Source organism: Chinchilla lanigera, unplaced genomic scaffold, assembly GCF_000276665.1.
Source record: "Chinchilla lanigera isolate Chin_1 unplaced genomic scaffold, ChiLan1.0 scaffold00134, whole genome shotgun sequence".
Lineage (NCBI taxonomy): Eukaryota > Metazoa > Chordata > Mammalia > Rodentia > Chinchillidae > Chinchilla > Chinchilla lanigera.
In genome coordinates, this window is record NW_004955535.1 from 3547556 (window position 1) to 3561535 (window position 13980).

The window sequence follows — 13980 nt, forward strand, 5'->3', positions numbered from 1 at the left end:
CCCCCCACCCCCGCCCCCGCGGGAGCGGGCGACGGGCGTGAGCGCGAGGTGGCGGCAGCGGACGGGGAGCGGCGTCTACCGGGTGAGTGTCGGTGGGGAGGCCCGGCACCTGCCCGAGCCTGGGCGTCGTGGGTGTCCCGGGTTCGTTCTGGTGACCCCGCGTTCGGGTGGGTGCTTTTGTGCGCGACTGCTAGTGTCCAGGGGACTCGGCTCGGCCCGGAGCTGGGGTGGCCAGAACTGCGGGAACTGCGGGGCTGCCGGAGGGCTGCGCAGGGCCTGGCGCGCCCGCGCCCGCGCCCGCCCGGGACGCCCAGAGAGGCGGAGGGGAGAGGGAGTGGCTGGGGTGCGGGGTGCTTGCTGGCTTGGCATTCGCCCCTTGAGTGGAGGGGATGGTGCTTTTCCTCGCCTCTTCCTGGATATTGCGAAGAGTGAACCTTTGTGGACGGGCTCTACACCCCAGCAAGGTGTTCGAAAATGAGGACTGTCAGCACTAGGCTTGAGTCGGTGGAGAGTATTGAGACAGTGGGGAGGGTTAGTAGTTACAGTAGTAATTGTTGCAGAAGTGGTTTGCTAATAATTGTTGGTAGATGTTGAGTAAGGAGAAAATATTGTCTGCGTTCATTTAAAGATCACACAAACAGTCCTTTGAGGTCCGACAACGGGTTGGAGTTATTCCTGCTTGGAGTTGTATAGTTTAGCACCTTGCGCCTGCCCCTAAAGTACATAAAAGTAGGATGGGGGGGTGATGATGAGGTGGGGACAAGGTGAGGTATAAAGTAAGTTAGCTGCCTGTCAAATCAAAAAGTTCGTGGTGTTAATATGTTAAAATATAAAGCATTTTGTGTCTTCACTGAAACATAATTTATTGAAATTGTTTAGGAAAATTTGCTGATTTTGTTCAGTCTGGGGTTTTCAGTTTAGTGTGTTGCTCGGTGATGTTTACCTATCAGACAGTACTTTTGACATATATTTGCGTATGGTTTCTAAAAGAACAACAGATTGACAAACTGACCTTGCTTTGTGCACTTTCTCGTTTTGGGTGAATAGGAGAGTTTACTTTGCTTTAGGGATGATTTGTAGTAGTATACAAAAACATTGTAAGGAAAAATATTTTGGTCAAGAAAGGGCTTGTGAGATGAGAGTTTAGTTTTGCACAGTTTTAAGTTATAAAAGGCCATCATCATCCCTGGTGTTTTATGATGATGCCTCTTTGGGAACACTGGAATAATGCAAGCATATACATATACATAATTTTACATCAGTCTTTGATACGAGTTTTTACAACTTTAGGCATGCCCACTCTCTGCTGCCCTTTAACTGGCTTTTGAATCAAGGGAAAGTTAGACTTCAGTGAAGGTAGATGCTAAATATTGTATGTGATTTCCATCTTTACATCTGCCAGACTATAGGCTATGTTCAATCACCTTGAATTTTCTTCCTTATATTTATTTGACACCTTCTTTTCCTTAATTATAGGGCAGACGGTACAGTTTGTGTTGGAGCTGGCATTGGGTATATTCAGGCCGAGGACTTGGTGGGTAATGTGCATTTGCATTTAATCCTTACAGTAACCGTGTGCTAAAGATGTTATTCCTGTTGCACAGATGAAGACATCAATCTCTAGTATTCCGTAACTTACATAGCTGGTTAAATTGTAGATGTAGAACTCAAACTCCTGCGTCTGATTCGAGAGCATGTGTTCTTTCTGTTGTACTTTGCATAAGTTTATGTGCTGACTTACAAATTTTATAAAGATGAAATTTTTGTTACAAAGAAACCTTAGTTCTGTTGGTAATCTTGAGAGCTTTCACTGTCCTTGACTCAAGATAATCTCACAAATGTTTTTCTTTTCAAATGTGTCCATTTTGCAGCCAGAAGTAATATTTGAGCAAAATTCTGCTGATTTATAAAGATTCCTGAGAGCTGATAGTGACCTATCTGAAATTCAGACGTTTTCAGTAACTTTGCCTCCTGTTTTAGCATGCCCAAGATACTTAAAAAATGAAATGCTTTGTTTATTCAGATCCCGAACAGTATTTCAAATGACATTACTAAAATAAAGTAGCAACTATTTCTAGGCGTTTGAATTAGCTTTAAGAGAGTTTAGAGGTATACACGCACAAATCTCTACCTTCTCCAGCAAATGAAGTATTGACAACTGATTCTGGTTTTTTTCTTCTTAATGTAGTACAACGGTTTTGGATTCAAGTCATGGTTTGCAGAAAATATGGCAGTTATTGTGGGAAGCAGCATAATCCCTTATGTGGGTAGGGATTGAAAACCTTAGAAATGGTATCCCGGGCAAGATCTGAGATGTAAGTGAAACAGCAGGAACATTTTGCAGGTTGTCACTTTTTCTCCCACTGGTCTCTGCTGTGCTGTCGCTGGCTCTTATCTCTCTGCTCAAGAGAGAGGGCCCACATCTGGGTACGGTTCATCTGGAAGAACAGCTGTGGAAATTGGCAGGGTCGGGGGATACTGGTAGTGTTCATCTGCCAGCCAGGTCATTTAGTTAGATTTACCTGTGTGATTGTCTCTGGCTGGAAATGTTAGAAAAGCTGCGGTGAAGTTTGAGATTTGGTGCTCCATCTTTTAAGAAGTATATTGTTTGGGGCCCTTCAGAGAAGTATCCCTGTCTCATGGAAATGGAAAAAGAAAAAAAAGTTTGCATTTCTCAGTATGTGTCAGCATGCATGTGTGTGATATGGAGTGTGGGACTAATGTTTAAATAATCCCTGGAAGTGTTGACAAGCAATCTTTGGTCAGAATGAACAAGTTTTTAATTATAGTTATACTCCCAAGAAAGAGTTAAATATACTTTTGTGAAAGTAATTACTCATGATATTTGTGCTATTAGGATAAAAAAAAAACCCTGACAAATGATAATGTTACTGAATGCTTAGCAAGGAAATAAAAAAGCCTTTTCTAAAATGATTTCTATTGTCAGAAAAGACATCAGGAAATTGCCTTGTAATTATTAAGAAGTTTATTTTCATACATTCTGCATGATAAACCTCAAATTATTGCCATGGCCACAAATAACTTACTTGTCTTAAAGTGGAGTGGACCTGCTGAAATATTTCCAACTCTCAAACTGAACCCTAAATATTAAAGAACATTTCTTAGGGTTTAGTTCATTGACAGCTCTTATTACTTTTTTTGTCCAGCTCTCTAACATTCTACTTCCTTCACTGCTTAAAATTTCTCTCCTTATTTTCCTCCTTTTCTTTCTGACACTCTTCTTGCCATTACCTGAGTCCTTCCCTCAGTTCTCATTTTACACTGAAGTTTTTGCCAGGTGGATACTAGCAAAGAGAGCACCTTTAAAACTTCTCTAAGTCCATTCCCCTTCTGCAAATTTCTGTCCAGCAAGAGGTCAAGAGGGATGTGGATGGGATCCCTTAACCCAGCCCGTTCTTTCTTGAAAAGGAGAATGAGAATAACCAGAATGAAGGAGGCAGTGTCAAGACACTTGCTTTGGTTTCTCTTCTTCCCTCTCCTTGAGCATTAAAAAGAAAAGTTTGTAAAAGCCCTTGTGCTGCTGGAGCAGGCACTGTTTCTCTCTTCCTCTTCCTCAGCCCACTCCACTGACACACTTTTTCTTCTTTTCAGCTGCCATCCCACCCTTGTCTCCCAAGTAGGTTTTGCCTTCCTCTTTTCCATCTCCTCCCACCCTATCTCTGTCTTTTTGCCCTCCTTATGTCCTTTTCCTCCTGCTGGGGGAGGTTGAGGCTATGGTCCTAGGGAAGCACACACCCCCAGTTAGAGCAGGGAAGATTTCCTTTTTTTACTTCCAGAGTTCAAGGGGGTAGTTGCTTCCGAAGATGGAATGCTAAATGGGTTTTCTCACAGAAGTGTTGCCTGCACAGGTTTGTGTTTTGTCAATAATACTTCCGTAACCTTATGGATGTTCAGGCTTTTGTGGGCTGGATTGGAAGTCTAGTGCATTGACTAGTGTTTATGTGAAAGCCAAGACCTGAGGTTTATGGATGATTTTAAAAACCAACTTGTGTTCCAGAAGTTGTTGGAGGCTGCCTCCTTTTTTTTTAGTGAGTGAGATGATAGGTAGTTCATCCTTAGCTGTTCAAAATTAGGTTTGTTATGTGGATCAAATGGCTCTTCTGGGAAATACACTAAACTGGTAGGCATTTTACATTATCAATAAAGAATTTCTGTATTTAGGCATATGTTTTGAAATATAATTTTAGTCCATTTCAGCTTAATGTTTGTTGTTAATGCAGATCTTACACTGCTGTTGAAAGAACAGAGTTTTAGCTTATAAAAGGAATATCTTGTTCCCACAATTTCTTGCTGATGTTTTGAAACTTTTCAAAGGTATTGGACTTCTTACAGTTATTTTATCCTACTTTACTTAGTGGTAAACATGGACAGTGTCTTTGTTTTACCTGATTATTTGAAAATAAACTTTTATTAATCTGTTGACGTTACATACTGTCACCCCCATGGTGTTCACACAATTAAGTGAAAGATTTCAAAGTGATAAAAGCAAAGCCAAATGTATTTTAAATTTGTTCTCTATAATTGTGTTTAATCTTAGCTTAATTGAAGGAAATATTCCTAATAAAAGGCAAGATAGTTCATTTTTTCTTCTAACCACTGTTTTGTTTGAAAAAACATTGTACCAGTTTACCTAAGTCTTTATATACAGTGTGGTGATTAAAAACAAGGTCTCTAGGGGTAAAATGCTCAAATGTTCCAGTCTTCTGACATTAACTAGCTGTCTGTTCTTGGGCACATTGCTTAATCTCTGATCTGTTTCCTCATTTTTTGAAATAGGGATAATGTAATATCTACCTCATGTGAGCATTGAGTGAGCTAGAAGACGGATTGTATTTAAAATGTGGCTAGCAATAGTAAATGCCCCTCGAAACTTACTCTTATTACATTGTCATTGTCATTATCATTACTGTTGTTACTATTTCAGCTACCATGTGAAATAATACCCCTTCTTTGCTGCTGGTTCTTTCCTTGGTAGTAATTTCTTTCTTTTATTTTTTTTCATTTTTTTGAGACAGGTTCTCATATAGTTCAGGCTGGCCTTGAACTCACTGTGTAGCCCAGGCTGACTTCGATCTTGTGGTGATCCTCCTGCCTAGGGTTAGAATTACAGGCATGTGCCACCATGCCCAGTTCTTGCTAGTAATTTCTTAAAGGAAAAGTTATTGAGGCTGCCAGGGAGAATAGTATATTAACTGCTAGATATATCCACAGTTGGCCATAGTGAAAGAAATCTGTAGAATATTGTTATTTCAGTAGCACTATTCCTATCATGTTAGGTATAAAGATCTATGCCTCTTTGATGTATGAGCAAAACTGGGTTGAGTAACTCCTTTATTAAAATTTAATAGTCTTGGCATCTGTAAGGCTAGAGTCTATATAGAGGGAGCCTCAGTTTCTAAATACTAGTCTATAAAGACTTTAAATTCTTTTTTGAAATCACTTTCCTGCAGAAAAATAGTTGCATATGGTTTTCAAATTCCCAAGCCAACCCAACACACCTGAATTTGAATACTGATAGTACTATAAAAACTAACTTCTGTGTATAACAGTGTCTCAGCAAAACACACGCACGAAGGGCATCAGGTAATAAATGATGATTGCAGCCTTGCAGATGAATTTCTGCGTAGTCTTGGCAGGGATTCCCACATCTTAGGTGGAAAGTTTTCCTATCTGGGGAGGCTGAGGATACTGGGAGTATTGAGGGCTAGTCTCTAGGAGGCAGAGGCTGTTTTCCTGACTTAGCTTCTCAAAAGGCGGTACTGTAGAATACAGTGGTTAAGAGATGGACTGTGTACCCAGAGTGCTTGCCTTCAAATCTCTGTTCCATTACCAACGCCTCATCTGTAAAATGTAGGTAAAGGTAATGCCTGCCCTACAGTGTTCTTAGGAGTATTAAAAGTGTGAATATGTGTGAAGCACTTAAAATGTCCCCTGGCCCATAAGTGAGTGCGTAAGAAATGCTATGTATTTATTTTTATTAAGCTTCACTGTTTTAGAAACTCTAGAACACCCTTTTCTACTTGCTTGTCCACTGCCAACATCTGCTGTACTTAAGTAGGATTCTTCTTTTCACTTTCCACTAGGGAATCATTTCAGATTTTTCCTTTTCATTCCTGCCCTTTTTTGATGCTGATTTTGTTTTTTAATGTTAGAGAAAAAGGTAGCATTCAAAGCATCTTTTCTGTGAACCTGCGTCACCCCCAATTGAGCCTTGTGTGGGTGGAAATAAATTAGTTGATGATAGATACTGACTGCGGACATCTGATTGGCTCCAAATGTGTTTGGCAGTTTTTGCTAAGTCATTTATTTTTAAGTAAACTTTACTTTGAAATACTTTAGAATTAACAATTTCGGTATGTTACCATTACCTAAACAGCAGATTTTGTTTTATCACTTTCTTAGTTTTCTTATTGCAAAGACAAAATACCCACTTTCTTAGTTTTCTTATTGCAAAGACAAAATACCCAACACCCAGAGTTAAGGGAGGAAAGATTTATTTAGCTCACTGTTTGTAGAGGGTTCAGTTCATAGTTGGCTGGCCCCAAGGCAGGGTGGCATGGCAGAGAGACACTGAAGAGGTGAAACAGTTCATGGTGGGCAGAGGACAGCAGAGTAGTGAAGAAACAAAGCAGTAAGCTATGACAGCAGCCCCCTGTCCCTTATATTCTCTGTAGCCCTCACACCCAGGGAGAGCCTTTCCGTTATTCACTCCTGAACTATGCCAAACCAGTCAGTGGACTAATTTAGTAATCACACACCCATAGTCCGAGCATCACATACTCTAGATCCAGCCACCTTTGAAAAGCCCTACCTGTGACCACATGAGGCTTTGGGGAGCCATCTAGACCCAAACCATAACAGTCACTGTCCCACTAATGTCCGTTTTCTGTTCCAGACGTCACGTTACATTTAGTCACAAAGTATTTTCCTTTATTCTTGTTTATATTATTGTGATCTCTAGTTCTTTAGTGAATACATTTCTGTGGCTATAAATCCATTTTCTGATTTACTTTTCAGTTTTCTGTAGTCCTCAAAATCCAGGTGTTTCCTTTAGGGGTGGCAAGGGCAGGGACTCATCTTGGTGCTGAACTTTGTAGTTTGAAATAAAAAGAGAATCCTATGATAGTGGAAAGAAGCCTATGGTTTTGAGGTTTAGACTAAAACTTTTCTCTAATTTAAAAACTTTCCACAGGACTAAATGAGTTTTTATGTATTGTTCACTTTTGATGGATTTAACTTCAAAATGAAAAGACATGCTTTTGAATTTTTTCTTTTTTTTTTTTGAGACAGGGTCTCATTATGTAGTTCAGGCTGGGCTTGAACTCACTCCTGAGTGCTGGGATTACAGGCCTGTGCTACCACATGTGGCTTTCTTTTGAAATGTTAAACATACTTCTTTCTTTGGATATAGAAATAAATTGTGATTAATTGGAAAGGTTAGGTTTTTAGGTCTTAAAATTGATTTAATGAGAAACTAGCATTAAGTTAGTATAATAATTTAATATCAATAATTTAGCACATTTGTTTATATGAACTTTTAAAAATATTCTTGGTTCCATATTGTGGCTATGATTGATGTTTAAAAGTCATTTTCTTGGATACCAAGAAACCATATGGAGCGGGTGCGTTGTTCTAAATTATTACACATACTTTAAATTGGATGTCGAAGTGTTGATTTAGTGTTCACAGAAAGTTATCTGTTAGACTGCACATCATGAACTTTACTTTCAAAGGTCTTATCTTTTCTGCCACAGAAATAACTTTTGGCTATTAGTCATGCATGGCACAGATACTAATTTTGAGTTGTTTGGATGAAAATGTTTCAGTTGAACATGGTGTGCATTGAGGGACCCTGCCAATAAACAAACTCTCCTGGTGGGTGGAAATCCCCTGGAACTTAGAAAATTGGAAGGGGGTGAACCTAATTAAATAACTTTGTTTATACTTATTCAGAACTTTTTATGACTTTGGACAAATCATCCAACTTCAAAGGAACTTTGTTTCTTTATTTGTAAAAGTAGAGGGTTTGGTTAGATGTGTCAGTCTTTTCATTAGTCAATTTCTAACTGTCTTAACAAAAACTTGGCAGATCAGGTTGCTTGTGTTAGATCATTATAAATCAACACTTGTCGCTAAAGCTAGATGTGTCAATTTCTCCTATTGGATTCAAATAATTTCAGACTACTAGTGAAATGAAAGGAAACTGCTGAAAAGAAGAGAACAACTGGGATGAGGGAAAAGAAAAGAAAGAAGGCGAAAAATATGTATACATGTATACACAGGATAGCTAACATAGTTGTACTACTGACTTCTATTGCTCTGTTGAAAGGAACAGTTACTGTTTAAGTATTTGATCAACCTTACATGTCTATATTTGTTTCTCTGGGTAACCAATTTGAAGATAACAATATGTAATACAACAACCATTGTTAATTTCCTATTACCTTGTCTGAAATTCTGTATTGTTTGTATTGTTTTTGTGTTATTTTCTAAATGTATGTGTGTTTGTTAATATGTTTTTCGTTCTTTTATCTTTAAAAAAAATTCGGACCACTATTAGTGTAAGTTTGAGAGTCACTAGTTGGTTTGATACCTCCATGAATATTTTTAGTAATTAGCATATTGCTTTTAAAACAGTTGACTTTTGTGCATTGACTTGAAGCAATGCTCTTCAGACTTTTTTGCTCTCATGTTACCTAAACAATTGTGAAAAGTGTATTCCTCCACATTTAAAAAGAACCAAACAGCCATTTACTGAGCTTTAACTTAAAGTACACATTATCAGTTATGAACAGTCTGGTGAATTGTCACCAACTAAGCATATGTGTGTACCAGAAACCATTTCAAGAAATTGAATATCATCAGCACCTGAGAAGTCCTGTTCACCGCCCCGTCACCCAGCCATTTTTTTAACACCATAGATTAGTTATGCCTCCTTTTATACTTTATGTAAATGGAATCCTATTCAGCTCTTTTGTGTCTTTTGGGTCTGACCTTTGTGCAAAATAGTGAATGAGATGTACCTATATTGTGTGTAGTTGTAGATTATTCATTCTCTTTACTTACAATATTCCATTACACAGATATGTCACTATATGCACACAGTTGATGGATATTATTGTTGAAGTAGTTCTCAGTTTTAGGAGAATGCATTTGTGACCTTGGAATAGAAAATGATTTCTTAAACAAGACTTAACAGCTATAATTATTTCCCTTAGTGTTCAGATTTGAGGAGTGGAAGGGTGAGTTTATTGAGACACGAGCATTTAGAAAGTTTTTTAAAATGTCACTATATAGTTAAAAAATTTTAATCTTTAAATATCAAGAAGAGCCAGTATTTGTAGGTAAATGTTCCAGGTAGACGTTTGTGCTCTCGTAACTATTTTGAGTAGAATTCCTTAAAAAATATGCCATGTACTTCCTTGCCTTTTTTGACTTGCTGATTTGTAGGAGTTCTTTATTATACACTGGAAATGAGCCTTTGCTCATTGCAAATAATTCTCTTCTTGTGAGGCATGCTACTTAAGTTTTGATTGTCTTTTTATAAACTACAAATAATGTAGTCAATATTTTCTTGTATATTTTAGCTAGATAATCAGGTTCAGTTTAAAATAGCATTTCTTATCCCATGGTCTTTTTGTTTGTTTGTTTTGTTTTGTTTTTTGTTTTTTTCCAGTACCGGGAATCGAACTCACGACCTTGCGCTCGCCAGGCAGGCACTGCGCCGCTGAGCTAAATCCCCAGCCCTTATCCCATGGTCTTCAAGATATTTTATCTTATCTTCCAGAAGCCTGAAAATTATTTTTTTTTTGTATCTTGTGAGGTAGGGAACATACTACTTTATGTTTTTCTAGTTTTTTTCTAAATAGATAATGTAATTGTCCCAGCACACTGTCTTTTTCTTACTATTGTGAAGAATCAAATGTCCATAACTGCTTGTTTCCTTTCTCTCTGTTCTGTTCTAGTGGTCTGTCCTTGTCCTGATACCATGTTGTCTTGTTTATTAATAGCTTTATAATAAGGCTCGATAGTCAGTAGAACAATTTCTACCATCTCCTTTGAGAACACCTTGGCTATTCTTGACCCTTTGCATAGGTATATAAATTTTAGTATCATCTTGACATTTTCCACACACAAATACATAAAAATCCATTGTTCTGATTGAAATTTTGTGGGATCTATAGAGCAATTTGGGGGAGAATTGGCATCTTTATAATTGTTTTCTGCTTTTGTGAATAGGATATACTAATCCATTTGTTTAGGCCCTCATTAATTTTTGTTTGTAAATTTCTCCAGAAAGTCACTCTTAACTTTGGAGTTTTATTCTTAGATACTTGATTTTTGGTGTTGTTGCTGTTGTTTTTGTTTTTCTTCCGGTACCAGGAATCAAACTCACAACCTTGTGCCTGCCAGGCAGGCCCTGTGCCACTGAGCTAAATCCCCAGCCCCGATGTTTTTTGATATTATACAAATTTATAGACTTATTTCTATTTTTGTGTTGATCTTGTATATAGCATTCATGCTAAGCTTTTATTACTTTTGGTAGTTATCTTTAGAATCTTCTATTATATAGTTCATCTTATCTACAGATGAAGAAAATTTATTTCTTTCAGATCCTTTATACTGTGTGTGTGTGTGTAGTACTGGACATATGAACCCAGGGCCTTACACTGAGCTACCTCCCCATCCCTTTTTAAATTTTTTTCTTTTGAGACAGGGTCTCACTGAGTCTCTAAGTAGCCTAAGATGGGCTCAAACTTGGAATCCTCCTGCCCCAGCCTCCCAGAGTGCTGGGATTATGGGCATGCACCATATGCCCAGCCCAAATCCTTATACTTTTCTTTGATTCTTTTCTTACTACTGTGCTGACTAGTACTTTGATTATAAAATTGAATAGAAATAGTATTAGTGGGCATCTTTGTTGTTCTCTTCTTCAGAGGAAAACTTCCAGCATTTCTCCACAAAATAGAATATTTGCTTTAATGTTTTCATAGATACTATAAGATTAAGGAAGTTTTATTCTGTTCTCATTTTGCTAAGAGCTTATATCATAAATGGATATTAAATTTTATAATTTGCCTTTCCTAATGTTAAATAACTAGGTGATTTTGTTCCTCGTCAAATGATATTGGTTTCCTGTTGCTAAATGAACTTTGCATTCTTTTATTTTACTTTGGAATTTTAGATCTCTTTCACTAGTGAGTTTGGCCTCTAATATTTTTTTGTCTGACCTTGTCAAGTTTCTTTTTTTTTTTTTTTCTTCAAGACAGGCTCTCACTATGTAGTTCAGACTGGCCTTGAATGCACTATGTATCTCAGACTGGCCTAGAACTCAGAGCAGTCCTTCTGCCTCAGCCTGCTGAGTGCTGGGATTACAGTTGTGCACCACCATGCCAGGCCCTTGTCAAGTTTTGGTAACCTTATTATACCTGTCTTTAATTTTCTGGAAGAGTTTATATTAAAATTGGCTTTAAGCCCAGTGCAGTGGTACAAGTCTGAAATCTCAGTACTCTGGGAGGCTGAGGCAGGAGGATCACAAGTTCAAACTCAGCTTTGGGAACATAGCAACTGAGCAAGACCTTGTTTCAAAACAAAAGGGCTAGGGATGTAGCTTAGTGTAGAGGCCCTGGTTTCAATCCCGAGTACTGTGTTGGGGGGGGGTGTCTTTAAATGTATGATAGAATTCAGCAGTGAAGAGTTTTCTTTATGGGAAAACTTTTAACTACAGGTTAAGTTTTTAAAAAAAGAGTATTCATCAGTCTCATTTCTTCTTATGAGCATTTTGGTAAATAGTGGTACCTCGGTTCAAGAATACTTTTGTTTGCAAACAGTTTGGTTTCAAAACATAAGTGTTTAGCACAATTTTGTTTTGTTTGCAAACTCTGTATCAGGTGACAAACACGATGGAGGCCATCTTTCCCACACAAACATGAATGTGGCCATCTTTTCCAAACTCTTTGAAGAAATTAAGTTCATGAACTGAGGCACCACTGTATATTGTTACAAATATTTGTCTATTTCATTTTAACTTTTAAATGTATTGGCATTATATTTAGACACTTATCACTGAATGTCAGCAGAATCCTTAATGATGATATCCCCATTTATTTATACAATTCATCTATCTTAAATGTCCAGTTCAGTTTTTAATATGACATTTCCAGCACCCTGAAAAGAATCACTTCATTAATTAGCAATCATTCTCATCTCTTCCTCTCCAGGTCAGCCTTAGGCAGTCACAGATCTTTTTGTATCTATACATTTGCCTACTCTGAAAATTTTATATAAATGGTGTTATGCAATATGTAGTCTTTTGTAGGCAAGCCTCTTTCACTTAGCATAATATTTTCAAGGTTCTCCTGCATTGCAGTGTGCATCAGTACTTCCTGTATTTATATTGGCAAATCATATTCTGTTTACATATACCATATTTTATTTATTCATCAGTTGATGGACATTTGGGGTTGGTTTTTTTTTTTTTTTTTTTGACTAATATGGATAATGCTGCCACATACATTTATGTACAAGGTTTTTTCAGATATTTCTTTTCATTTCTCTTGGCCCTTTTAAATTCTTGGTACTAGATATATGCATCTTTTTCCCCTGTCTTTTTAATGAGTAATTTCACTAGAGGTTTAGTAGTTGTAGTGGTTTTTCCAAAAACTTTGTTGATTCATCCTTCTATATGCATATTTTTTTATTTTGTTAATATCTGTGTTTATACTTAGTTTTTCTTCTTTAGGAATTATTTTGCTTTTCTTTCTCTAACTTCTTGAGATGGGGAGATAGATATTAATTCGCACCTTTATTTACTTCCTAACATGTATTTATGTATTAATGTATTTATTTATTTATTTTTGTTACTGAGAATCGAACTCACAACCTCACGCTTGCCGGACAAGCACTGTGCCCCTGAGCTAATGCATTTAAAACTACACATTTGTTCCATTTTTACCTGTGTCCTGTAATTTTTGATATGTAATATTTTCATTATTAATTTCACAGTATTTTCTAATTTCCATTGTGATTTTTTTGATCCATGAGTTAGTTAAAAGTGTATTTCTTAATTTCCAGTAATGATAATTTTCTATGTATTTTTTTTGTAATTGCTTTGTTGCTTTTATCACATTTTCCATAGAGAACATATTTTGAGTGATTGAAATCTTTTACAATTTCTTAAGCCCTAACTTTTGGCTGAGCATGTGGTCAGTTTTTATAAATATTTAAGCACTTGTAAAACATATATTCTCCAACTTTTAGAAACAGCATTCTCTTTATGCCATTGATAAAACTTGTTAAATGTATCATATTTCTGAAAGTACTGATTTTGGTGTTCCACTTATCTTTCAGCTATTGAGAGAGTGATTGTAAAATATGCCAGTACAGTATTGATTTGACATACTATATATCTATTTCTTCTCGTAATTTTGTCAACTTTTGCTTTAAATATAATTTGAAGCCGTACTGTCAATCTCATGCAAATTTAGTCTATTCTGGTGAATTAAACCTCTTGTCATTGTGGAGTGACTCTTTTAAACTTTAGTGATGCTTTGTTTATTTTATCTGAAACTAGTATAGCTATGCCATCTTCATTTTGGCTGTTTGCATTGTGCATACCTTTCTATTTTAACCTTTTTTTCTTATGTTCTCATTGGGTCTCTTGATAACAGCAAACATTTGCCAGTTTGTTTTTGTTAATCTAGTCTGATAGTTATTCTCTTGTGGAATATTTAATCCATTTACATTTAAATGAAATTTAATATAATTACTGGTATTTGCAGATTTATAGCATTACATTTTTGTTCTGTTAGCTCTGTTTCTTTTTCTTACTTTTTCTCATCCTTTGATTTATTTTTATAACAAATCATTAACATGGTACTAGTTCAGTTATATTTGTGTATTATTAGTTGAGATACCTCGTACTCATTTTTCGTTCTTTTTATGATTACCCTACTGTTT

The 13980-nt window shown here is 36.8% G+C and overlaps 1 protein-coding gene across 9 annotated transcripts in view; it reads left to right on the forward strand.

The window, feature by feature from the left end:
• Positions 1–13980, forward strand: part of Tab3 (TGF-beta activated kinase 1/MAP3K7 binding protein 3) — a 65150-nt gene continuing 51170 nt past the window's right edge. For 4 of the 9 annotated variants that reach the window (XM_005410493.2, XM_005410491.2, XM_005410496.2 and 1 more), the window contains exons 1-2: positions 1–82; positions 1477–1538. The gene's annotated coding sequence lies outside the window, so the exon portion shown is untranslated. Of the gene's footprint in view, positions 83–149; positions 168–1476; positions 1544–2188; positions 2316–13980 lie in introns of those variants that run through there. The other 5 variants (XM_013507712.1, XM_013507713.1, XM_005410494.2 and 2 more) reach the window with 5 other exon arrangements.